Below are 24,485 nucleotides of genomic sequence, written 5' to 3' on the forward strand. Positions count from 1 at the left end.
ACAGCGCCTTTTTACCACACAGCGTCTCCGTCACTATACTGGGGCATTGGGACCCGCACAGACCTCAGGGTGAGCGCCCCACCGCTGGCTCCATTAACACCGCTTCCAGCTGTAAGCTTTGCTTTTCCCTGTAGGTCACCCTCATCCGGGTACTGACCTGGCTCACAGCTTCTAAGCTTCAGTGGGTTTTCAGTTGCGAGTTGAAAGGGGATGCAAGTGATGGAGCCGCTCGCTGCAAAAGCCACTGCATTGGCCGGGAATCGAACCCGGGCCTCCCGCGTGGCAGGCGAGAATTCTACCACTGAACCACCAATGCACGCTGCAAGGGTCTACAAAAAAGACGCTTTTTTACCACTCTGTGCTGGATGTTGGGTCCCAAGGGAACTTCTGGACGAGTGAGAATTTTCTGCTATCAAAATTTGGTTTCGGAGACTTTTGACAGCCTACAGATGCAGCCATTCAAAATGCGCGGGCGATACCGCATTATTTTGCGGTACGCTGTACGCAGTCTACCGCAAGCTACCCGTAAATACCGCGAGTTACCGTAAATTCTCCTATAATACGACAAGCAAAATAATAGTATCCGGAATTTCCGCAAGGTGGAGCTAATAAAGCTCAACCTCTCATGTTTGAGCTGTGGCCATCAAAGTCTTTAACGAAGATATTACTAATAGTATTAATAATGAATGACCTTGGACAAGCTGTAAGTGTAAACTCAAAGTATTGCCCTGGTCAACATTCTTTTTTTCATTGACCGTCTTTGTAAAAGTAACACCACAGCATTTCGCAATCACGCATTTGTTTCCAATCATGCAAAGTACAGTAATTTTTGAGAATCGATTCACCATGCCTTTCACATGCTCATAAAAGAGATTGATTTAGGAACATAAACATATTACCATATGAAAACTGTACTGTATACAGTATGTATATGTATATTTAATGTCTTAACTGTGCCCGTTTAAGTATTGAATATTCATATCTAATTTTACCACTGAAGGGAAATCTTAGTAGCTGAGGATAAAAAGAATAGGAGCATACTGCAACGCGTGTGAAGGCCATAAACGATATTAATTTTGGAACATAAACATACAGTATATGGCTGGTCTCGGTACTTTAAAGAAAACATACACGAAACATGGTTTCATTATGACCAGAATCGGTCTTGAGATATTTTTAACTTGATTTACAGTATTTGAGAAGTATGTCTTAACACCGATACTACAGTGCTTAAGTACTGCTCACGTATATGTTTCTAGGTTTATATTATGCATTTCATACGGTCAAATTACTTTTGAGCAACTAATAAGAAGCGCAAAACGGTATGCGTTTTAGTTTCGTTTTGTGCTGGGACCCGTGGATTGATTAGAGATATCAAGTACATACAAGTCATTTTTTAAATGTTGTAGTTCGTCTTGAAAAAATGTTACGAGTACATCATCCATCAACAATTACACAGGTTCTGTTTTCATATTGCGGATTTTGGTTACGTAATATTATTTTCTAGATTTCACGTTGTGAATATATGATTTGGGCAAACAGAGCCGCAAAGAAGTACATTATGTTGTTGTTGTTTTTTTTGCAGTTTTATCTAGAACAAGCGATGCTTAAACCTTTGTCTGATTCTTGTGAAACTATCCACACGACAGTTACAGTACCTAGGAGTTGACTTCAGTGATGTCACTGATGGGATGTTTCTAAAAATCCATCCTCTGTAAAACGTCTTCTCTAGTTGTCCTGCATATGTATTCGCTAATGAAGCTGTTTGTTCTGAGCCTGGATCTCTACATTTCTGTATGAACCAGCTTAGAGGGCTAAAGACAGCTTGTGTTTAAATTGAGTGTAAGGCAATTTATGCTTCTAAAGTCATGGTCAGCATTTATTATTGTACTGTGCTGTAAACTTGTTCTGTGCCTAGTCACATTATTTTATAGCGTTTTTATAGTGTTATCAAATCCGGTGGTGCTGTGTGTTAGTTTCCTGACTCCCATGTCACATGGTCTGTGATTGAAACCTGTGAAACCGGTTTAATTTGTCACAGCCAGCACTCCGGCAGAGAGGGGGTTGTGCTCGTAAAGTAGAAGAAGGCGAGATTTCCAGCGAAAGACACCTCCCCCCCACCCTCATACGATTCGCATTGTAATTACACATTGTAATTGTATTACACATTGTACACATGCTTAAAAGAGAAGAGAGAAAACGCAAGCCTTCTTCAGGTGTGAGGGTCTTCTGCTCAGAATGAAACGCTAAAATGTAATGTAGGCTCTGAATGGGTTCAATTATGATTTGGGCTTGATTAAGGTCGCTGCCTTTCATCTAAAACCCTACTTGAATCCTTCGAAACTAAAAATCAGTGTTTGTGAGTTCTAAATAAAGAGGTATCCAGGTAACAGTGAAACGGGCGGACAGTCTGGGGAGATCGCCCGTTTTCCATGTAAATAGTTCCCTGGTTCCGCACCCCTTGGTGTTTCTCTCGCTCTCTCTCGGGTCACCTGATCATTAGCTCAAAAGATTTCAGTGCTTTGTGTATATTCTAATGGTAGTGGGGGCAGGGTGTGTGCGAACAGGTTTGGTTGAAATTGCATTGGAGATCTATGTTCTTCACACCTGAAACATTTCCTCTGAAAGCATTTTCTTCGCTGTTTAACCGATCTTGTTACAGCATGTTACAGTTTACTATTATTAACCATATTAATTTTAAGTGCTTAATGCCATTTTTTGACCAGGCACGAATATTCTTAAGTCCATATCTTCGCAAGGGAATCAGTGCGAATTGCAATACTAATTAAATTAAAACTACTAACTACTAACTAATACTAATTAAAACAAACCAGAAACGTGTTGTTCTGTCTAATGACATTACAAGTGGAAAGATTACAGATTTTAATCGTCTTTAATTTTGTTACGTTATACATTTTAGAAACGTTTCATCCATACAAACACCACAAAACTATTTTCGATTGTATTTCTGAATAGTATGTTACACTTAGTTCACTGTTTTAAATACATCTAATTAAGAAAGTTAGGTGTTAGCATAAACTATTAGCAATCAATAATATTAAATTAAAGTTAAATACAAAACTAAAGAAAAAATAGGGTTAAATATAATTCAAAATATTTTGCTAACAATGTTAACTGTTTATGAATAATAAAATGTATTAACTAAGGAGTAGGATGGCACAGTTGTTAGTATGTTTTTTGTTTTGTTTCTTTTTCATAAATACAACAGTAGTACCTGATGTCTGAAGTGGAAATCTAATAAGTAAATTGATTCTTAAAAATGTAGAGAGCTTTGAAAAAAATATATTGGCGCTTTTAGATAATATATTTCAAGGATGTAACTGCTGTGCTACAGTACGTGCAGAATTTTAGAAATCAGTTTGTCAACAAAGTACACTGTTTAGGTTAGTTTAGAAGACAATGTACCAAAACAATATATGCTGTCTGGGTCATTAGAATTAGCTGAAAGTAACTGATAAGCTTTGAATAACAAATCTAGTTTTTCTTCTCTCGCTCTATGATGTAATCTGTTTTCTCTTAGAGAAAGGGGAAGTTTTAGAAGGGACCAAGTGCTGAACTTTTTTACAGCGCAACGTCTTATAAAAACCCTGTTCTGCTTGTAACAAATTGAGTCTCTGGTTGCACTTTGCGAAGTGGTAGCAGGGCTCCCAATATTGCAATATTGAAATAAAGACCTTACTCAGGTGAGAACTCTCTCTTGTGGCTTCCTTGATAGTTATATTTCCATGACATGTCTCAGTGGCTTTCAAAATTAAATTATGCATGCAAACCTGTGAACTAGAAAGATAACTAAGATACCCATCCATTTATAATGGTGGCGAAGTGGTTAGCATTGCTATCTTGCAGTACTGGGGTCCTAGGATCAATTCCTGAAATCCTGTGTGTGGGGGTTTTACATGTTCTCTCTGGGTTACATGGTTTTTCTCCATATGTGTGATATGACTCCCTCTCGCACTCCGAAACATACTGGTAAGTTAATTGGTTTATGGGAAAACTGGCCCTGGTGTGTGTGTGTTTGTGTCTGTCTGTCCTGTGATGGACTGGCGCTATGTCCAGGGTCCGTTGCTTACTGGGATAGGCTCCAAATCCTCTGTACTGGATAAAGAGATTAGAAATGGATGGAAGTAAAGGCACTGTGTGGATGGAACTATACACAGTGTTAGAAACCCACGATGAAATGGCAGCATCTCACTGAGAATAAAATATTTAATAGTGCTGGCTTAAGGAAACAGCCTTTCCACCTCTCTTGCACATCAGTATCCATACCTAGTTATTTAAACAAATTGCCTCTAATTATAAACATCTTAATGTGCTGGCTCTGTGGATCCGCATCAGCTATGTTTGCCCATTCCTTCAATTCATGTGCATCCAACACACAGTTCAATGCCAGCAACTACACATAATCTAAAATACAATCCTTATTTCAGTATCTATGTAAACATATAGTCTGTTAACTTCATCATCTTCATCAAAAGTATGCCTAACCCCATTAGGAAGTGTTCTTGTTATAAGTGTATTCCTCAGCTTTCCCCAAATTATCTTCTTCTTGCCAACATCTCTAGTCTTTTATCCTGCAATAACTCAGCCAACACTTAAATCTCCAAAAGCTGCTTGTGTTAATTTCTTTAAATCACAAATATCATGTGTAAATACTGGCCATGTAATACTCTGCATTGTGGAATAATAGTTTATTTTAAAGGGAACTAGAGAAATCAAGAAAGGCTTTTTTTCTAGAATTAATAAATGCACATCCTGTTCACTGGTGAAATTAAATCCACACTGAGCAATCTTCAATATGTTCAGAATATGACAGCAAGAATCCTATCAGGGATGCATTACACCTGTTTTCAAGTCCTTGCACTGGTTATCTATCAGATTTCGAGTCAACTTCAAAATCCTTATCCTCCTTATACAGATGCAGCCATTCAAAGTGCGCGTTACAGACACGTACCGCAGGTGGCGTCGCTCAGTGTGACGCAAGATGACGCGTGGCACCGCAGTACGTGATTGGTTGACCAACAGGGGCACTCGTGGTACGTTGGTTTGTCGTAGAAAGACTTACAGTACAGTAAACGTCTTTGCTGTGCCCGTTGTAGATATTGAATTTTACCACTGAAGGGAAATCTTAGTAGCTGAGCATAAAAAGAATAGGAGCATACTGTAACGCGTGTGAAGGCCATAAATGATATTAATTTTGGAACATAGACATACAGTATATAGCTTTTCTTGGTACTTTAAAGAAAAAAATACACACCAGTATTCCATTTCTCCCTAACGATTTTAAGCATCGAAGTATTTAACTAGCATGTGAAATAGCGTGTGAAAAAGTGGTAGTTTTAAGCTTTTCTGCTAATATAATATGGAATCGCGTATCTAAAGAATTTAATAACGGTATTCGTGTGCTGCGACAGGGCTGTGTAGGGCTGTTTCGCCTGCCTGTTCATGCGTGCTGTCTTGTAGCCGACTGGTCTAGGTGCGTGACTACCAGCGGGCAGGTTGTGTGTTCGAATCCAGCTGGTGCTAGACTTTTCTTTTAACAAACATTTCTTCGAAAAAATAGAATAGCGATATTATGGACAATCAATTGACTTTTATATTTCAAACTATCGCAACATGATCGATATTTGCGATATTTTGAACATATCTTCCCTTCTGACAGTGGCTCCTGCTTCTATTGTGTGTGTGTGTGCAACAGAGTAAATTTTTATAGAGAAATGGAGGCTGGACAGTATGCGTTACAATATAAACATTTATATTGATTTAAATCGTGTTCTGATTTAAATCGCAAACGCGTGTTTAATTATATGTGTTTTTTAATCATAATCAGGCTAATGCAACATAAATTGATACAGTATCTTTGTCTTCTAAGTATCTTAATAAACTTTCAGCATAGCTTTCTACCCGTCAAGATTTATATTTCTTGGGATTTTGGGATCAAATGTGGAAGGATTAGATTATAATCGTTTTTATTTGTCAAATACGTGATTGTATTTCTGAATGTTATGTGACACCTACAGTAGTTCACTGCTTTAAATACATCGAATTAAGAAAGTTATGTGTAGCACTTTAGAACTTTTTTCTGAACCAGGGAAAATCTGATCATGTTTCTCTATAACAATAATAAAAAACTTTATTTTACATATCGCCTTTAAAAGTGGCATCTCAAAGCAATACAGTAGATCGAAAAACAGTTAAAAGGGACCAAATTAAATACCAGACAATCGCAAACGCGTTTTCAATAAAATTATTTTATTCATTCAGCAGTTTGTGAGAGGGACATCCAGCAGGGAGAGACACACACACCGGTTTTCATTGACAAAATTGTTTTTTTTCAATTCCTCTTGTCTAACAGGAATGTTTTGTTTGTGGACAGACTGTTAGACAAGAGGAAAAGACCGCCTCCTCCTATGAAGCATTAATCGCGTATCTAAGGAAAATTGCAGTATACCTTTGTTCATGCACATCATTATACAGTACAGTATCTCAATTTGTATTTCGATTAAAAAAAATCGTTTGCCCAGCCACTACTGTTGTTATTGTTTTTATCCTGTAAAGCGTTTCCTTTTTCTGCGTTTTCCATTTCCTTTTTCTGATCACTCGCTTTCTGGATACACATCTCACCTGTCCTGTTCTTTGTTTTCCTGGTTTGCTGATTATGCCTGCTGCGGTCCACTCCTACCCTCACACCTAAAGAATACTATTTTAAATTTCTTGGCGCAGTTCATTAACCCTTGTATGTGCTGTCCGCGCCGAAAATGCAATTAAAAAAAAGTCAAAAAACGCACTCAAAATACAATTTATAGCTTAATAAGATACACTCCACAGGCAAATTTAATTGTGTGTTAGTTTCCTGACTCCCATTATTTAAACTGCGACACTGATCATTCATCTCTAAATAAACTTTATTTTATATAGCGTTTTATGCGAATAGGTAATTAGATTGCTCATAAACCTAATCGCTTTTTCTACATAAACACAGCGTGATTGCTCTCTGAAAATGCTTTTCCTTTATTTTTAAAGTAGGCTCAGATTTCAACTATAGATCGTATTATTATAAACTTTCTTGGAAAAATGTATTTTATGTAAACCATGTTTGCTATTAATTTATTTAGGGCTAAAATACGTTCATTGTCTTCCAATCGAGTCGAGTCGACATTGGAAGCCTGCCACACCCGGACTGTTAAACCAACGCATTAGCACGTCAAAGCCCGTATTGGTATTGAGCCAGTATTGTCTTTAGTATTCCCCCCCTCTCCCCTCAATTCAATTCAATTCAAGGTGTTTTATTTGCATGACAGATGGGTACAAGCAGTGTTGGGTATGTATGTTGTAATGCTTTCGGCAGACAGGCACTGTGTAAGAGCCGGCGCACCAGAGGAGCGCACTGAGGGAGCGTCTGCATTTATAACTTAGTTTTTAAAATTAGTCAAGCAATATGAAGCATCTCCTTTTACGTTTAAGTCCCTTAAATACATTGAGCACAGCTTTCTCATCACTTAAGATTGCTTTTGATACCATCCTTACACAAAGCAGAAGGGAGATCTTAGTGCCTGAGCATAAAAAGAATAGGAGCATACTGCAACGCGTGTGAAGTCCATAAACGATATTAATTTTGGAACTTAAACATACAGTATATGGCTGGTCTCGGTACTTTAAAGAAAAAAATACACACCGGTATTCCATTTCTCCCTAAACATTTTAAGCATCGAAGTCTTTAACTAACGCGATACCGGAGTCAACAAGCATACTTTTAGAATTTGATTAAAAGGGAATATAATATGGAATCGCATATCTCAAGAAATTAATAACGATATAATTATATTCATGTTGCAAAAGAACTGCAACGGACATAAAAACTCCCTTGCTTTTAACAGAGCGTTCCATAATTTCTAACTACGAAAATGCCAGGTGAAAGGATTTGTAAACATATTTTGTTAAAGCGAGTCAGTTTTTTCCGCAACACATAAAAGACATTTTTCCAAGAAAGTTTAGCCTTTGTCACTAATGAAACCACTAAATAAAGACATAAATCTAGAAATCTTAAGATTTGTTTTATTTAATGTTGGTAGCAGGATGAACTGTCAGAGTGTATATTTTGTCGCAGAGTTGCTGCAAGATGTTAACAGTGAAAAAGGTATTTAGAAATGAGTTATTTCAAGATGAAAATTTTCAGAATAATTGCAAATCTAGCAGGATAGAGAAAGCACAGAAAACTGGCAGTTAGATTGATCAGACTAGTATGAAAAGTCATTTAGCAAAGGGAATGAGAAGAGTGACAAACTAGTATACTTTAGATCTTTTTAAATCTGATCATGTTTCCCTATAACAATAATAAAAAACTTTATTTGATATATCACCATTAAAGGTGGCATCTCAAAGCAATACAGTAGATGTAAAAACAGATAAAAGGACCACAGATTACAAAGTAAATGCATATAAGAAAGACAAGCAGTTAGAGGTGCTACCAAAATTAGAAAATGAAGCAGATACAGACACTAAGTCTTCTGAAAAGAAAGGTTCTGAGGTTAGATTTAAACTGGCCCTGGTGTGTGTGTGTTTGTGTCTGTCTGTCCTGTGATGGACTGGCGCTATGTCCAGGGTGTATTCTGCCTTGTGTCCGTCGCTTACTGGGATAGGCTCCAAATCCTCTGTACTGGATAAAGAGATTAGAAATGGATGGAAGTAAAGGCACTGTGTGGATGGAACTATACACAGTGTTAGAAACCCACTATGAAATGGCAGCATCTCACTGAGAATAAAACATTTTATAGGGCTGGCTTAAGGAAACAGCCTTTCCACCTCTCTTGCACATCAGTATCCATACCTAGTTATTTAAACAAATTGCCTCTAATTATAAACATCTTAATATGCTGGCTCTGTGGATCCGCATCAGCTATGTTTGCCCATTCCTTCAATTCATGTGCATCCAACACACAGTTCAAAGCTAGCAACTACACAAAATCTAAAATATGAGCTCTACTTGCCACTTACAATACCAACAGTACCAGCTAACTTTAGTAGTGACATTTTCATGGATCTTTTTAACAATAAAATTTACAACATCAGACTTCAGACACAATTAAACAGGGCTCAAAAAAGTCTGGTACAAACATTTTCAGCATGGAATAAACCTTTACTTTAATGGTATAAACCTTAAATGGATTCATATTCTCAATAAGATTTGGTGCTCAGTAACATGACTTAGAAAATGACAGAAGACATACGTATCATGCTTATCCTTCTATTTTTCATAATTGTAAACTCCTTAAGGCAGTTACATTTTCTCTGTTCTGACCTGGAGTTACAGAGAAATTTAAATTCTAATAAGAGATTTGTAATGAGGAAAGTCATACCAATCACTCATACCAGGATTTGCAATCACAATACAAATACTTTCTTTCTGTATGTGTTTATTTTGCAGTTTGAGTCTATGGCATTCCTTTGGGGGTCTATACTCCAAGGCATGACTTTTTTATGGGAACATGACATTTTTTTTAAAGTCTTTTAATGCAAGCTTCATATAAACCCTTAGCAGTGGTTACTGTCTGGAGCAGGTACTTGAATGGCACAGATTCATTGAAATGATTCAATTTCTTTTGAAAATATTTGGGATAATACATATTCCAGAAATCACAGCCGTTGAATTATCCAGAAATTAATTTCTCTCAGGGTGTATTTAACCCCTCATGGATGGCATTGTATGAAATGAGTTTGAAGTTCCCCATTTGCCTCTATTATGAGATGCTGTGGACACTATTTTATACATTTTAGGAGTGTCCATAGGAAGGTATGTTCTAGAAAGAGTGAACTTCTGTTTTGCCATTATTTTTAATAGGGGCGTTACATGTTTACACTTGGTGCTCCTACTAGAGGAGAGGATATGATTAATCTAGGCTTATCACAGAAACTGAAACACATCTGGTTGGTGAGTCTACTGTGGGTAAAATGTTACTGGTACCGCATGTTGTAAAGCTCGGTATTTTCTCTCTTGGCCTGACATTTTTTAATGTCTGAGTGTTAGAATCCATGTTGTTGCTGGTAAGGGAATGGTAGGTGCTGTGATTGACACAGTCAAAGCCTTGTATAGAGATACCATTGTAGCTGTTTGACAGTATTTTAGATGCCCTTAGTTAAAAGCATGGGAGGAAGTACTGCCAAGGGAAGGGGGGGGAGCAAGGATTTTTTCTTTGAGTTTGTGAGGTTATTTTTTGTTATATTGTGTTTCAGAAAGCAAGAAAATAAGATTTACTGTATGATAAAAAGAGAAAGAGCTGGAGTAGATCCTCAGATCAGTTTGCTACCAGCAATCAAACAAAAAAATGGAAAGAATTGTCTCCTCCTGATTGGAACCTTTCTTACTGTCTTATTATAATTTATCAGGCTACCTTTTAATTTCCACTGAGAGAAGGAAGTCACTTGTCATGCAGCTATTTTATTCTTCATTGCACAATATGCTCTAAGTTAGCAAATGAAACATGAAATAAATCAAGAATACGATTAACATGAATGTATAAACATCCAAACTATACTTTATCACATTTAATTATTGGGTTAGCTTTTTATTGAGCCAAAATGTTATAAATGTGTGAACGTCTGTAAAATGGAAATATTTATATTTTTCTCTTTTCTGTTACCTGCCTGACAGCATTTTGTATCCCATTCAGTATATTACTGAAAAATATTAGACCCAACCTAAAGAATTCATGGGGGTAGTGGGACACAGTACTGCAAAGAGTCTCCTAAAGGGACAGAGCTATTAGTACTTATGTGTTTGAGTCTGGAGAATATAGTAAACTCTAAACATTAAGGGAATGCATGGAATCGGAAAATATAAATTGCATAGTACACAAGACTTAACTGGTTTTATTCTAGGAAAGCAGACAAGACTGAGTCATGGGACTCAGAGGATCCAAGGCTAGACTGAGTATAATAGGCTTCGGGCTTCTATTGTGACATCTACTGTAAATTACAAAAATGTTAAAAGTAAACAAAATAAAGTAACTAGAATGTGGTCTGAAATCACCCCTTTAGACACCCCTTTTACTTCACTGGAGTCAGATATGAAAGGCAATAGTCTCCCGTTCTGTCTGCTGTGTGTTGCAGCAGAGGGACTCCCTGCAGCTGAAAGGGGCAGAGTAACTTGCATGCCCTCTAGTACAGTTTACACATGCACGACTTTAAAAGCTAGCAAGACAGGTTTCGATTCACATTAGCTGGCGAGCCTTGTTAAAAAACGAATGATAATGTAACATGCCACTGTTCATGAACAAAGTTATACTGAGATTTCCTAAGATACGTGATTAAAAAATAAATAAATAAAAATTTGAATCTCCTGCGGAACACATTCCATAAGAATCAGCGGTTTTACAGTATATATCGCCTTTAAAGGTGGCTTCTCAAAACGCTTTACGGGATAAAAACAACCAGAACAGCAGCAACAACAATATTGTATTTCGTTGCATTTTGAAAACCAAGTAATAACTTAACTATACAGTACGTGCAAACGTTTCGTATGTTGCTGTCGTGAATGCCTGCGTACCCATAAGTATTTTATTTGCCTTGAGTCTGTCTACAGTATCTCTGTCCCACTACCCCCCTCTCTCCCTCAATTCAATTCAATTCAAGGTGTTTTATTTGCATGACAGATGGGTACAATTCTTGTTGGGAATGTATACTTTGATATTTACACCCGGCGCGGCACCGAGGGAGCGTCTGCATTTATAACTTGGTTTTTAAAATTAGTCAAGCAATATGAAGCATCTCCTTTAACTTTTAATTCCCTTAAATACATTGAGCACAGCTTTCTCACCATCCTTACACAAAGCAGAAACTGTCCGATGACTCACAGTACAAGTGGAAAGATTACAGATTTTAATCGTCTTTAATTTTGCCTGTGGAGTGTATCTTATTAAGCTATAAATTGTATTTTGAGCGCGTTTTTTGACTTTTTTTTAATTGCATTTTCGGCGCAGACAGCACATACAAGGGTTAATGAACTGCGCCAAGAAATTTAAAATAGTATTCTTTAGGTGTGAGGGTAGGAGTGGACCGCAGCAGGCATAATCAGCAAACCAGGAAAACAAAGAACAGGACAGGTGAGATGTGTATCCAGAAAGCGAGTGATCAGAAAAAGGAAATGGAAAACGCAGAAAAAGGAAACGCTTTACAGGATAAAAACAATAACAACAGTAGTGGCTGGGCAAACGATTTTTTTTAATCGAAATACAAATTGAGATACTGTACTGTATAATGATGTGCATGAACAAAGGTATACTGCAATTTTCCTTAGATACGCGATTAATGCTTCGTAGGAGGAGGCGGTCTTTTCCTCTTGTCTAAAAGTCTGTCCACAAACAAAACATTCCTGTTAGACAAGAGGAATTGAAAAAAAACAATTTTGTCAATGAAAACCGGTGTGTGTGTCTCTCCCTGCTGGATGTCCCTCTCACAAACTGCTGAATGAATAAAATAATTTTATTGAAAACGCGTTTGCGATTGTCTGGTATTTAATTTGGTCCCTTTTAACTGTTTTTCGATCTACTGTATTGCTTTGAGATGCCACTTTTAAAGGCGATATGTAAAATAAAGTTTTTTATTATTGTTATAGAGAAACATGATCAGATTTTCCCTGGTTCAGAAAAAAGTTCTAAAGTGCTACACATAACTTTCTTAATTCGATGTATTTAAAGCAGTGAACTACTGTAGGTGTCACATAACATTCAGAAATACAATCACGTATTTGACAAATAAAAACGATTATAATCTAATCCTTCCACATTTGATCCCAAAATCCCAAGAAATATAAATCTTGATGGGTAGAAAGCTATGCTGAAAGTTTATTAAGATACTAAGAAGACAAAGATACTGTATCAATTTATGTTGCATTAGCCTGATTATGATTAAAAAACACATATAATTAAACACGCGTTTGCGATTTAAATCAGAACACGATTTAAATCAATATAAATGTTTATATTGTAACGCATACTGTCCAGCCTCCATTTCTCTATAAAAATTTACTCTGTTGCACACACACACACAATAGAAGCAGGAACCACTGTCAGAAGGGAAGATATGTTCAAAATATCGCAAATATCAATCATGTTGCGATATTTTGAAATATAAAAGTCAATTGATTGTCCATAATATCGCTATTCTATTTTTTCGAAGAAATGTTTGTTAAAAGAAAAGTCTAGCACCAGCTGGATTTGAACACACAACCTGCCAGCTGGTAGTCACTCACCTAGACCAGTCAGCTACAAGATAGCACGCATGAACAGGCAGGCGAAACAGCCCTACACAGCCCTGTCGCAGCACACGAATACTGTTATTAAATTCTTTAGATACGCGATTCCATATTATATTAGCAGAAAAGCTTAAAACTACCACTTTTTCACACGCTATTTCACATGCTAGTTAAATACTTCGATGCTTAAAATCGTTAGGGAGAAATGGAATACTGGTGTGTATTTTTCCTTTAAAGTGCCGATTCCTGGAATCTGACTGGCTGACACCCCTCTGAAGTGGTTCCATAAAATCTGGTATACGGAAAAGAAAGCGTTGATAAATACAAGTGTCTTTTAATACACTCTTTGCTGTGCTCTTGAGGATCCTTGTGATATTTTAAGCTCTAGTTGAATGATAGGTGTCGCATTTTAAATCATTTTCGTAGTTAGAAATTATGAAACGCCCTGTTAAAAGCAAGGAAGTTTTTATGCCCGTTGAAGTAAAACAAAATGCCTGACAAAGTATGGCTTTGACAGATTCCTAGTGCTTGTACAAATGTGCTAAAGAAATTATACTTTGAGTATACAGCTTGTCCAAAGTCATCCATTATTAATACTATTAGTAATATCTTCAGTAAAGGCTTTGATGCATAAATATTTCTGATAAAGGTAGGTTGTGTACTTTTGTCCAACTGAGCAATCTTGCTTTCATAAAATATACCAACATTTTAATGACTGATGATTAACATGCTGTAATACACAGTTCAAAATTAAAGGCTCAAATGCTGTACATGAGAGGTTAAGCTCCCCCTGGCGGTTTTACAAGGCGACGCCGGATAGTTAACCACGTGACACCACGTTAAATGCGTCATACTGCGTGATACTGCGACATGCCCACCGGGGTATGCCGCGAAATACCTCACTCATTTTGAATGGCTGCATCTGTATACTGTCCTACAACTGTTATTATTGATCACCGAATTATTGTACTTGACATGACTTCATTCAGCCTTTCCTGAACGTCTATGACAGGCAGAGAGAGTGCTGTTTCTGGTGCGATCTTTTGCAGCTGACATTTCACTGTTTTAAACGAACAAGAAATTAGATTGCTCATAAATCAGTTATTCTATATAAACACAGCGTAATTGCCCTCCGAAAATCCTCTTTTTCTTGTTCGTTTTAGAGACCTTGATCGAAACTGATTTTAGATGTCAGAAAGGATTTATTTTCTCTGTATTTCCTACATTGCTTTGTCGAGATTTTAACTTTATATCTAACTTTATATCTAGGCTCAGATTTCAACTATAAATCGTACAGTAATTAATAGCAGTAAATACTGATGTTTTGCGCCCTCTTACCACAAAAATATATGTTTTGTAGTTGGGATTAACTTTATTTCGTACGCGTAGCTACTCCGATTCGGACACCGAACAGTTAAAGATGGCGGCAAATCAGACACCCAGAGAGGGGGCGTCTTCTCGCCTCCATAACTAAAATGCCAAATAGGAGTGGCTTAAGCGACATACACAGTCGTGTAACTGACAGTTTGAGGTAGCCTATCGTGTAAATTTCGCTTTGTTGCTGATAGGTTAAGCTTTCGAAACTCTGCCCCAAAGTCATGTGACTGATTTTTCGCCCTGTTTCGTTGGTTAAACGCAATGATCACAAGCACCACCATGGTAACTGGGATGTGTAGTTTTTAATTCCGTTTGAATTATAACTGTACGTACTGTCTTCATATTTGGCCAGGGCTTTAAAGAGAAGGCGCGCCAAAAAATTTCGGTGCCGTCGTCTCCGCTTTAAAGGTACCCCCGTGCTGGAAGAATTTGAACTCGGAACGTTTGCCCAGCGTAGTTATAGTGGACATAAAAACAAGAGTTTGCTGGCATTATATCCTAGAAGACACAGACCGGCACCAGACCGGTAAATGCTTGATGAACTAGGGATTGGACAGTTTCCAAGTGCTTGTACAATCGATGGAAATGTTCAAATATTGTGCAAAAGAAATAAACACAATAATCATTTATTTCTTTATCATATTAGCTAGCTAATATCCTCTCTTTGCTAGTTAGTGGCTGTGTTTCTGCGTTGGGTAGCAACGGGTGACTGTTCTCAGGCGGAAGATGTAAACAGCTTAATTTTCGTGTTAAATAATTTTTAAAAATTAAAATTCATTCTATACAGCAATCACATATTTGGGTACCGTTTCATACAACTTTCATGCTTAAAATGTTTAGGGAGAAATGGAAGACTGGTGTGTATTTTTTCTTTAAACTATCAAGACCAGCCATACACAGTACAGTTTATGTACATACAGTAATGTTTATGTTCCTAAATTAATATCGTTTATGACCTTCAGATGCGTTATGCTCCTCTTCTTTTTATGCTCAGCTACTAAAATTTCCCTTTAGTGGTACAATTCCATATAAATATTCAAAACTAAGCAGATTGAAATGTGCACAGTAAAGACATTAGATGATTAAATCTTTTCACTACCAACCAATGCACCACGAGTGCCCCTGTCGGTCATTTTGGCCAGCCAATCACTTACCGCGGTGCCCTACGGTGCCCTGCGGGTTGGTTACTGTACCACGGGTTTTTACCGCTCATTTTGAATGGCTGCATCTGTAGGTTGTCTCTCGCAGTGTTCAGGAATTGCATTCCGAAACTGAGTCAGATCAAAAGTTGTAAGAAAAGCACCTATGGTGTCGGTTCTAACAGCTTTATTGATTCGATGTTAAAGGCCGGAAATGGGGCACAAGACACGCGACCGCAAAAAGCGTCGCCATCTGCTTCCAGCTGCAAAATGCCGTTTGCGGACGCTGAAGCATTTGAACTTGAACTTTATTGCCATATGTAACCGGTACTGGTACAATGGAATTCTTACTTACAGAAGGTCTCTCGATTGTAAAACAAGTGTAAAAAACAAGACAAAGTGCAAACAGTGCATCAAGACAATGTACAAACAAACAATAGACAATGTGCAAGTAAACATGTAGACATTTCTTTCCAAGGCAGCGGGTACAAGCGATCTCGCGTTTTAAAACCACCAGGAAAAGCAGAAAGGCACTTTTCCTTGCTTGCGCCGGCACACAACGACGTGAGGAGGACACCGTAGTCGGCAGGATTCGAACCTGCCCGGGGAGACCCCAATGGATTTCTAGTTCATCGTCTTAACCACTCGGCCACGACTACAGCGAGCGCCGCCGTTGCTGCGTTCTTGCTACAATCTCACATGGATCGCGAGACGCCGGCGGAAACCTTTTTCAAAGTCGTTCTCCATTAAAAAAAAAACCTTTCCAAAATACAAGCCTTGCAGACAGACACGCCTCAGAGGACTTAAGGGTGGCTTCATGTGGGAATGATAAAGTCTCCCCGTCCGGACAGGAAAATGGCACTTTGTTAGACACAAAGAAACAATCAACAACAGACAAATGTCCACAAGCATTTAAGAAGCCGCACCATGTTCTTGCTACAATCTCACACGGATCGCGAGACGCCGGCGGAAATCTTTTTCAAAGTCGTTCTCCGTTAAAAAAAAAAACCTTTCCAAAATATAAACCTTGCAGACAGACACGCCTCAGAGGACTTAAGGGTTGCTTCATATGGGAATGATAAAGTCTCCCCGTCTGGACAGGAAAAAGGCACTTTGTTAGACACAAAAACACAATCAACAACAGACAAAAGTCTACAAGCATTTTAGAAGCCGCACTTGAAATAGCTCTTACATTCGTGTTAGACGCAGGAATCGCCTTTTTATTGACGCTCTTACAAACGCCATGGAAAGCAAAACAAAGCAAAGCAGAGCAGAACAAAACGAACAAAATAAAACCCTCATGTCCTGCACTTGAATATAATGCCGTTACGTGCTGAAGCGGTATTGGACGTCATCCTAGCACTGCAACCCGGGGCGTACGGTATATGGGAACGAGCACACGTCACGAATCGTCTCTAATCACTCCCTGCACTGTAAGGCGCCTTGAAGCGTGCACCCTCAACATTCATCTTTGCGCATCTGTGAAAGGTAAACTCTTGAGCAAACTCTGAACCAGACGCTCAAACTCCAGCTAGCATTAGGGGTAGCATTCCCACGCTACTTGAACACTTTGTTTACGCTCAGTGCTGGATTTTGGGAACTTTAGGACGAGTGGGACTTTTCTCCTATCTGTCAATTCGTTTTGTTTTGGAGACTCTTGGCTGTCTGTGTTGTATAGTGCAGCGTGAAGAAAACGTTTTCGAAAACTGTGCTGGCTCAAAAGTTGTAAGAAATCCTCTCCAGCTCTTTTAAGTCTCTTCAGTTTTGTCATTTAAAGTGAAACTAGATGTATAACTGGAGCCTCACTTATGCAAATGGTGAGGCTCCAGTTCGACATCTAGTTTCACTTTATATGACAGAAGTACATCAGACTGCGCCGGACTGGGGGATCACTTCCGGTTATTTTTACCATCTTAAACATTTGAAATCCTCCCCTGGGCAATTGTGACACTTCATCTTGGCTCCACCTAGGACACTCTTCAATCAATTCTCTCTTCTCCCACAGCACTCTCGTCTGTCGGCAGTATGTGGCGTCTTTGCATTACCACCAATCTCACCACAGCAAGAAAGCAACGGGTTTTGGCAAGACAGGAAGAGACCGCCTGGCCCGAACGGGGATTGAACCCGCGACCTTGGTGTTATTTGCACCACGCTCTAACCAACTGAGCTCACAGGCCTCATGCCGATTGTCCTCTCTGTGCTGCAAAAAATGGAATTCAGGGAAGTTTCTTTTGTCCTTTTTTGAATAGAAAGCCCTGCGATTCAGTGTACGGGCTTTCTCGTGCTGTTTAATGGTTCTTGTAACCCAAATCCTACACTGGCCTGAAGTGCCCCCCCATTTCACAGCATTTTTCAGCTGATTTCAAATGTACCTAAAGGAGAAGCATTATTGAAGACCATCAATTACCAAGAGCTTTTGTCAAAGGTTTTGGTGGTCACTTTTAATGACCACAGAGAGCTATGACCTCGGTTTTACATCTCATCCAAAAGACGGCGCCTTTTTACCACACAGCGTCTCCGTCACTATACTGGGGCATTGGGACCCGCATAGACCTCAGGGTGAGCGCCCCACCGCTGGCTCCATTAACACCGCTTCCAGCTGTGAGCTTTGCTTTTCCCTGTAGGTCACCCTCATCCGGGTACTGACCTGGCTCACAGCTTCTAAGCTTCAGTGGGTTTTCAGTTGCGAGTTGAAAGGGGATGCAAGTGATGGAGCTGCTCGCTGCAAAAGCCACTGCATTGGCCGGGAATCGAACCCGGGCCTCCCGCGTGGCAGACGAGAATTCTACCACTGAACCACCAATGCACGCCGCAAGGGTCTACAAAAAAGACGCTTTTTTACCACTCTGTGCTGGATGTTGGGTCCCAAGGGAACTTCTGGACGAGTGAGAATTTTCTGCTATCAAAATTTGGTTTCGGAGACTTTTGGCAGCCTACAGATGCAGCCATTCAAAATGCGCGGGTGATACTGCATTATTTTGCGGTACGCTGTACGCAGTCTACCGCAAGCTACCGGTAAATACCGCGAGTTACCGTAAATTCTCCTATAATACGACAAGCAAAATAATAGTATCCGGAATTTCCGCAAGGTGGAGCTAATAAAGCTCAACCTCTCATGTTTGAGCTGTGGCCATCAAAGTCTTTAACGAAGATATTACTAATAGTATTAATAATGAATGACCTTGGACAAGCTGTAAGTGTAAACTCAAAGTATTGCCCTGGTCAACATTCTTTTTTTCATTGACCGTCTTTGTAAAAGTAACACCACAGCATTTCGCAATCACGCATTTGTTTCCAATCATGCAAAGTACAGTAATTTTTGAGAATCGATTCACCATGCCTTTCACATGCTCATAAAAGAGATTGATTTAGGAACATAAACATATTACCGTATGAAAACTGTACTGTATACAGTATGTATATGTATATTTAATGTCTTAACTGTGCCCGTTTAAGTATTGAATATTCATATCTAATTTTACCACTGAAGGGAAATCTTAGTAGCTGAGGATAAAAAGAATAGGAGCATACTGCAACGCGTGTGAAGGCCATAAACGATATTAATTTTGGAACATAAACATACAGTATATGGCTGGTCTCGGTACTTTAAAGAAAACATACACGAAACATGGTTTCATTATGACCAGAATCGGTCTTGAGATATTTTTAACTTGATTTACAGTATTTGAGAGGTATGTCTTAACACCGATACTACAGTGCTTAAGTACTGCTCACGTATATGTTTCTAGGTTTATATTATGCATTTCATACGGTCAAATTACTTTTGAGCAACTAATAAGAAGCGCGAAACGGTATGCGTTTTAGTTTCGTTTTGTGCTGGGACCCGTGGATTGATTAGAGATATCAAGTACATACAAGTCATTTTTTAAATGTTGTAGTTCGTCTTGAAAAAATGTTACGAGTACATCATCCATCAACAATTACACAGGTTCTGTTTTCATATTGCGGATTTTGGTTACGTAATATTATTTTCTAGATTTCACGTTGTGAATATATGATTTGGGCAAACAGAGCTGCAAAGAAGTACATTATGGGTTGTTGTTGTTTTTTTTGCAGTTTTATCTAGAACAAGCGATGCTTAAACCTTTGTCTGATTCTTGTGAAACTATCCACACGACAGTTACAGTACCTAGGAGTTGACTTCAGTGATGTCACTGATGGGATGTTTCTAAAAATCCATCCTCTGTAAAACGTCTTCTCTAGTTGTCCTGCATATGTATTCGCTAATGAAGCTGCGTGTTCTGAGCCTGGATCTCTACATTTCTGTATGAACCAGCTTAGAGGGCTAAAGACAGCTTGTGTTTAAATTGAGTGTAAGGCAATTTATGCTTCTAAAGTCATGGTCAGCATTTATTATTGTACTGTGCTGTAAACTTGTTATGTGCCTAGTCACATTATTTTATAGCGTTTTTATAGTGTTATCAAATCTGGTGGCGCTGTGTGTTAGTTTCCTGACTCCCATGTCACATGGTCTGTGATTGAAACCTGTGAAACCGGTTTAATTCGTCACAGCCAGCACTCCGGCAGAGAGGGGGTTGTACTCGTAAAGTAGAAGCAGGCGAGATTTCCAGCGAAAGACACCTCCCCCCCACCCTCATACGATTCAAATTGTATTACAGCATTGTAATTACACATTGTAATTGTATTACACATTGTACACATGCTTAAAAGAGAAGAGAGAAAACGCAAGCCTTCTTCAGGTGTGAGGGTCTTCTGCTCAGAATGAAACGCTAAAATGTAATGTAGGCTCTGAATGGGTTCAATTATGATTTGGGCTTGATTAAGGTCGCTGCTTTTCATCTAAAACCCTACTTGAATCCTTCGAAACTAAAAATCAGTGTTTGTGAGTTCTAAATAAAGAGGTATCCAGGTAACAGTGAAACGGGCGGACAGTCTGGGGAGATCGCCCGTTTTCCATGTAAATAGTTCCCTGGTTCCGCACCCCTTGGTGTTTCTCTCGCTCTCTCTCGGGTCACCTGATCATTAGCTCGAAAGATTTCAGTGCTTTGTGTATATTCTAATGGTAGTGGGGGCAGGGTGTGTGCGAACAGGTTTGGTTGAAATTGCATTGGAGATCTATGTTCTTCACACCTGAAACATTTTCTCTGAAAGCATTTTCTTCGCTGTTTAACCGATCTTGTTACAGCATGTTACAGTTTACTATTATTAACCATATTAATTTTAAGTGCTTAATGCCATTTTTTGACCAGGCACGAATATTCTTAAGTCCATATCTTCGCAAGGGAATCAGTGCGAATTGCAATACTAATTAAATTAAAACTACTAACTACTAACTAATACTAATTAAAACAAACCAGAAACGTGTTGTTCTGTCTAATGACATTACAAGTGGAAAGATTACAGATTTTAATCGTCTTTAATTTTGTTACGTTATACATTTTAGAAACGTTTCATCCATACAAACACCACAAAACTATTTTCGATTGTATTTCTGAATAGTATGTTACACTTAGTTCACTGTTTTAAATACATCTAATTAAGAAAGTTAGGTGTTAGCATAAACTATTAGCAATCAATAATATTAAATTAAAGTTAAATACAAAACTAAAGAAAAAATAGGGTTAAATATAATTCAAAATATTTTGCTAACAATGTTAACTGTTTATGAATAATAAAATGTATTAACTAAGGAGTAGGATGGCACAGTTGTTAGTATGTTTTTTGTTTTGTTTCTTTTTCATAAATACAACAGTAGTACCTGATGTCTGAAGTGGAAATCTAATAAGTAAATTGATTCTTAAAAATGTAGAGAGCTTTGAAAAAAATATATTGGTGCTTTTAGATAATATATTTCAAGGATATAACTGCTGTGCTACAGTACGTGCAGAATTTTAGAAATCAGTTTGTCAACAAAGTACACTGTTTAGGTTAGTTTAGAAGACAATGTACCAAAACAATATATGCTGTCTGGGTCATTAGAATTAGCTGAAAGTAACTGATAAGCTTTGAATAACAAATCTAGTTTTTCTTCTCTCGCTCTATGATGTAATCTGTTTTCTCTTAGAGAAAGGGGAAGTTTTAGAAGGGACCAAGTGCTGAACTTTTTTACAGCGCAACGTCTTATAAAAACCCTGTTCTGCTTGTAACAAATTGAGTCTCTGGTTGCACTTTGCGAAGTGGCAGCAGGGCTCCCAATATTGCAATATTGAAATAAAGACCTTACTCAGGTGAGAACTCTCTCTTGTGGCTTCCTTGATAGTTATATTTCCATGACAATTTGGGGGCTCGTCCGGGATCACAAACCTGAGCGCGAACGGCTGCTGAAACTCCATCCGGACCCGGACAATTTTAGCAAATTGGACGAACCTCGGAGGATAAACTGTTTATCCTTCCAGAGACGCGTCTGGAGAATTGGCAGTTGTCTGACGTCAGTAAGTGATCCTTTAAAATTAATAGTTTGAGAAGCGAGCCACAGGGGTGTTCTCACGCGGGTTTGATGAGTCCAGGACTCATATAAAGAACTTATCTTAACACAGACGTGTGGTTTTTGCTCTGCGGAGTAGTTAATGTGATAAGGTTCTAAGGCACCGATCGGTAAAAATGGGAAATTAAAATTCAGAGACGAAAATGGGACCGAGCAGTCCAGCAAAAGTACATGTACGACAAATTCAGAGAAACAATTATAGCCTGGGTTAGAGTAAAAAAAAAAATTATGTTCATGAACTGTAAAGCTAGGGTAATAGCTGTAAGGGAACTTGCACACAATTTATATATGATAATTAGGGGCCCATAACTATGAAGTATATAACTATAACTATAACTATCTTTGTAAGTGAATCAGAATCGACAGAGGAAAGTTGAATTAGGAAAAAGAAGTTTCCTGAAGAAGGGGAAACTTAGAAGAGAAGGAGAAGAATGGAAAGAAATTGAATTGGAAAACTTATGGAATGGAAAGAGGAATCACAGAAATAATGGGAAGCTTCAAAAAAGACTAGTCTTGAAAGTAAAGAACAGCAAGCTGCAGCTAAAGTCATGGCCATGCGTACTAAAAAGAAAAAGTCTCCACCGAAATTAGAAAGCGGTCCGGAGCCAAAGCCTTTTCACTTGTTTGTGAAATGCCTATGTGCACTTTTCCAGGTCCAGAAGGAACTCCAGCATATGTACATTGACATTGGTCTCCTAGTGAATTATTTGCATTAGTTAAGTCTTTTCCTAAATTGCCTGATGACCGTAAAGAATTTAGAAGAAAGGCAAGCCTTGTTCTCGATTGTCTTAAGCCTAATTACAGTGACATAACCTTGTTGCTAGATCATATTGTTCCTAAAGGTTTACAACGTCCTCTAAAAAGGAGGAGGCAGATTGGCGGATACATGACCCAAATGATGAAGAAGTATCCATCTAAATTAAACCACACGGACATGGAGAGGAAAAGATAGGCGGACGCTTCTAAAAAGAGGTAAGGACTCCTCTTTTCTAAAAAGTCCCTTGTCCTCTCCATGTTGCTGTGGTGGGTTCAGGGTTTTCCTGAAGCTGAAGCAAGTACAACAGAAAAAATGAGTTAATGGTGTATGTGTTTTAGATGCCTGTTTTGTGAAGGTGGGGTAGAAAAAGAGGGATTGCTGAAGGAGTAGCGTCTCGCCCTGCCCGTGCGAAAAAATCCAGGTGTTGCATCCTGGTACACGACTGCAGTACGGCTGAAGGTAGTAACTAGAACTGTACTCGCAGAAGAGCCGAAAATGGTAACTCGATTCAACTGTGTATTTAAAGCCAGGATTTGGAACCTGGTCCGTGTTCCCGAATTGTGATAGTTCGTCAGTTTGTCTCGACTGGGGGATTCCGCGGGGCGCGTGGGAGACGTGAAAATGGTTTGGTGTGAAGAAAAAAAGTTTGATTAATCCAAAGTGAAACTTAAAAGAAATATTGACTGTCAGACGGAATTTAGGCTGAACAGGAATGTAGAAAAGTGTATGAACATTTGGATAAAAATAAACAATAGTTAGAGGAATATTTGAGAATTCAACAGAATATCATAGATGAGACGCAAAAATCCCTGATGGAAAAGCTAAAAGCAATGGCTGAACGAAAGGAAGTTATATATGCAGAAAAAGAAAAAGCAAAAGAAGAAATAGAACGCCTTGAGAGAGAATCTGGGAGAAGGGTGGGAATCAGTGTGGAGATTTTTGAAAGAGCATTACCCACCGAAAACTGATTAGAGAAAAGTAACAGCATGTCAGCAGAAGGAAGTGAGGATGTTTTCAGATTTTACAGAAAGGTTTATAGCTTTATGGATAGTATACTCGGGGTTAGCCGATGAAAAGGAAGTGAATGAAGATACTTCCACAGTAATAAAACAAATTTACTTGAGTGTGTTAAACCTGATGTTGCCAAGAATGTACAACTATGCTTTCCTGATATTACGGACAGCGGAGAGAGATTTGATTTAATAACTCGCGAAGCATGCATGCAGAAGTGCGAGCGCTGCAAATGGGAGGTAAAAAGACTCCCAAGGAGGAGAAAAGGGAGCCGCCAGTTTGTCGAAATTATTGTGCGACTTTCATGTTATACCGAGATATAAAACCCCAAAGACAAAACTACTAATAAGCTGGTGTGCAGTTACTAAAAAAAAGGTGTTTTTTGGAGAAATTGGAAGAAAGAGGCTTGAATTCACAATTAAAGAACATGTCAGAAGCTGAAACGAGAGCCGTGCGTGAACTAAAAGT

The 24,485-nt window shown here is 38.5% G+C and overlaps 2 non-coding genes across 2 annotated transcripts; both read right to left on the bottom strand.

The window, feature by feature from the left end:
* Positions 1-245: 245 nt before the first annotated feature.
* trnag-gcc (transfer RNA glycine (anticodon GCC)) lies at positions 246-316 on the bottom strand. Its single transcript has one exon. It is a non-coding gene; the product is annotated as a tRNA-Gly (tRNA).
* Positions 317-18,518: 18,202 nt separating this feature from the next.
* On the bottom strand, positions 18,519-18,589 carry trnag-gcc (transfer RNA glycine (anticodon GCC)). The gene has a single exon. It is a non-coding gene; the product is annotated as a tRNA-Gly (tRNA).
* Between the last annotated feature and the right edge of the window lie 5,896 nt (positions 18,590-24,485).

The sequence above is a fragment of the Atractosteus spatula genome, unplaced genomic scaffold, assembly GCF_055471065.1.
Source record: "Atractosteus spatula isolate fAtrSpa1 unplaced genomic scaffold, fAtrSpa1.hap1 Scaffold_4, whole genome shotgun sequence".
NCBI classification, from domain to species: Eukaryota; Metazoa; Chordata; class Actinopteri; order Semionotiformes; family Lepisosteidae; genus Atractosteus; species Atractosteus spatula.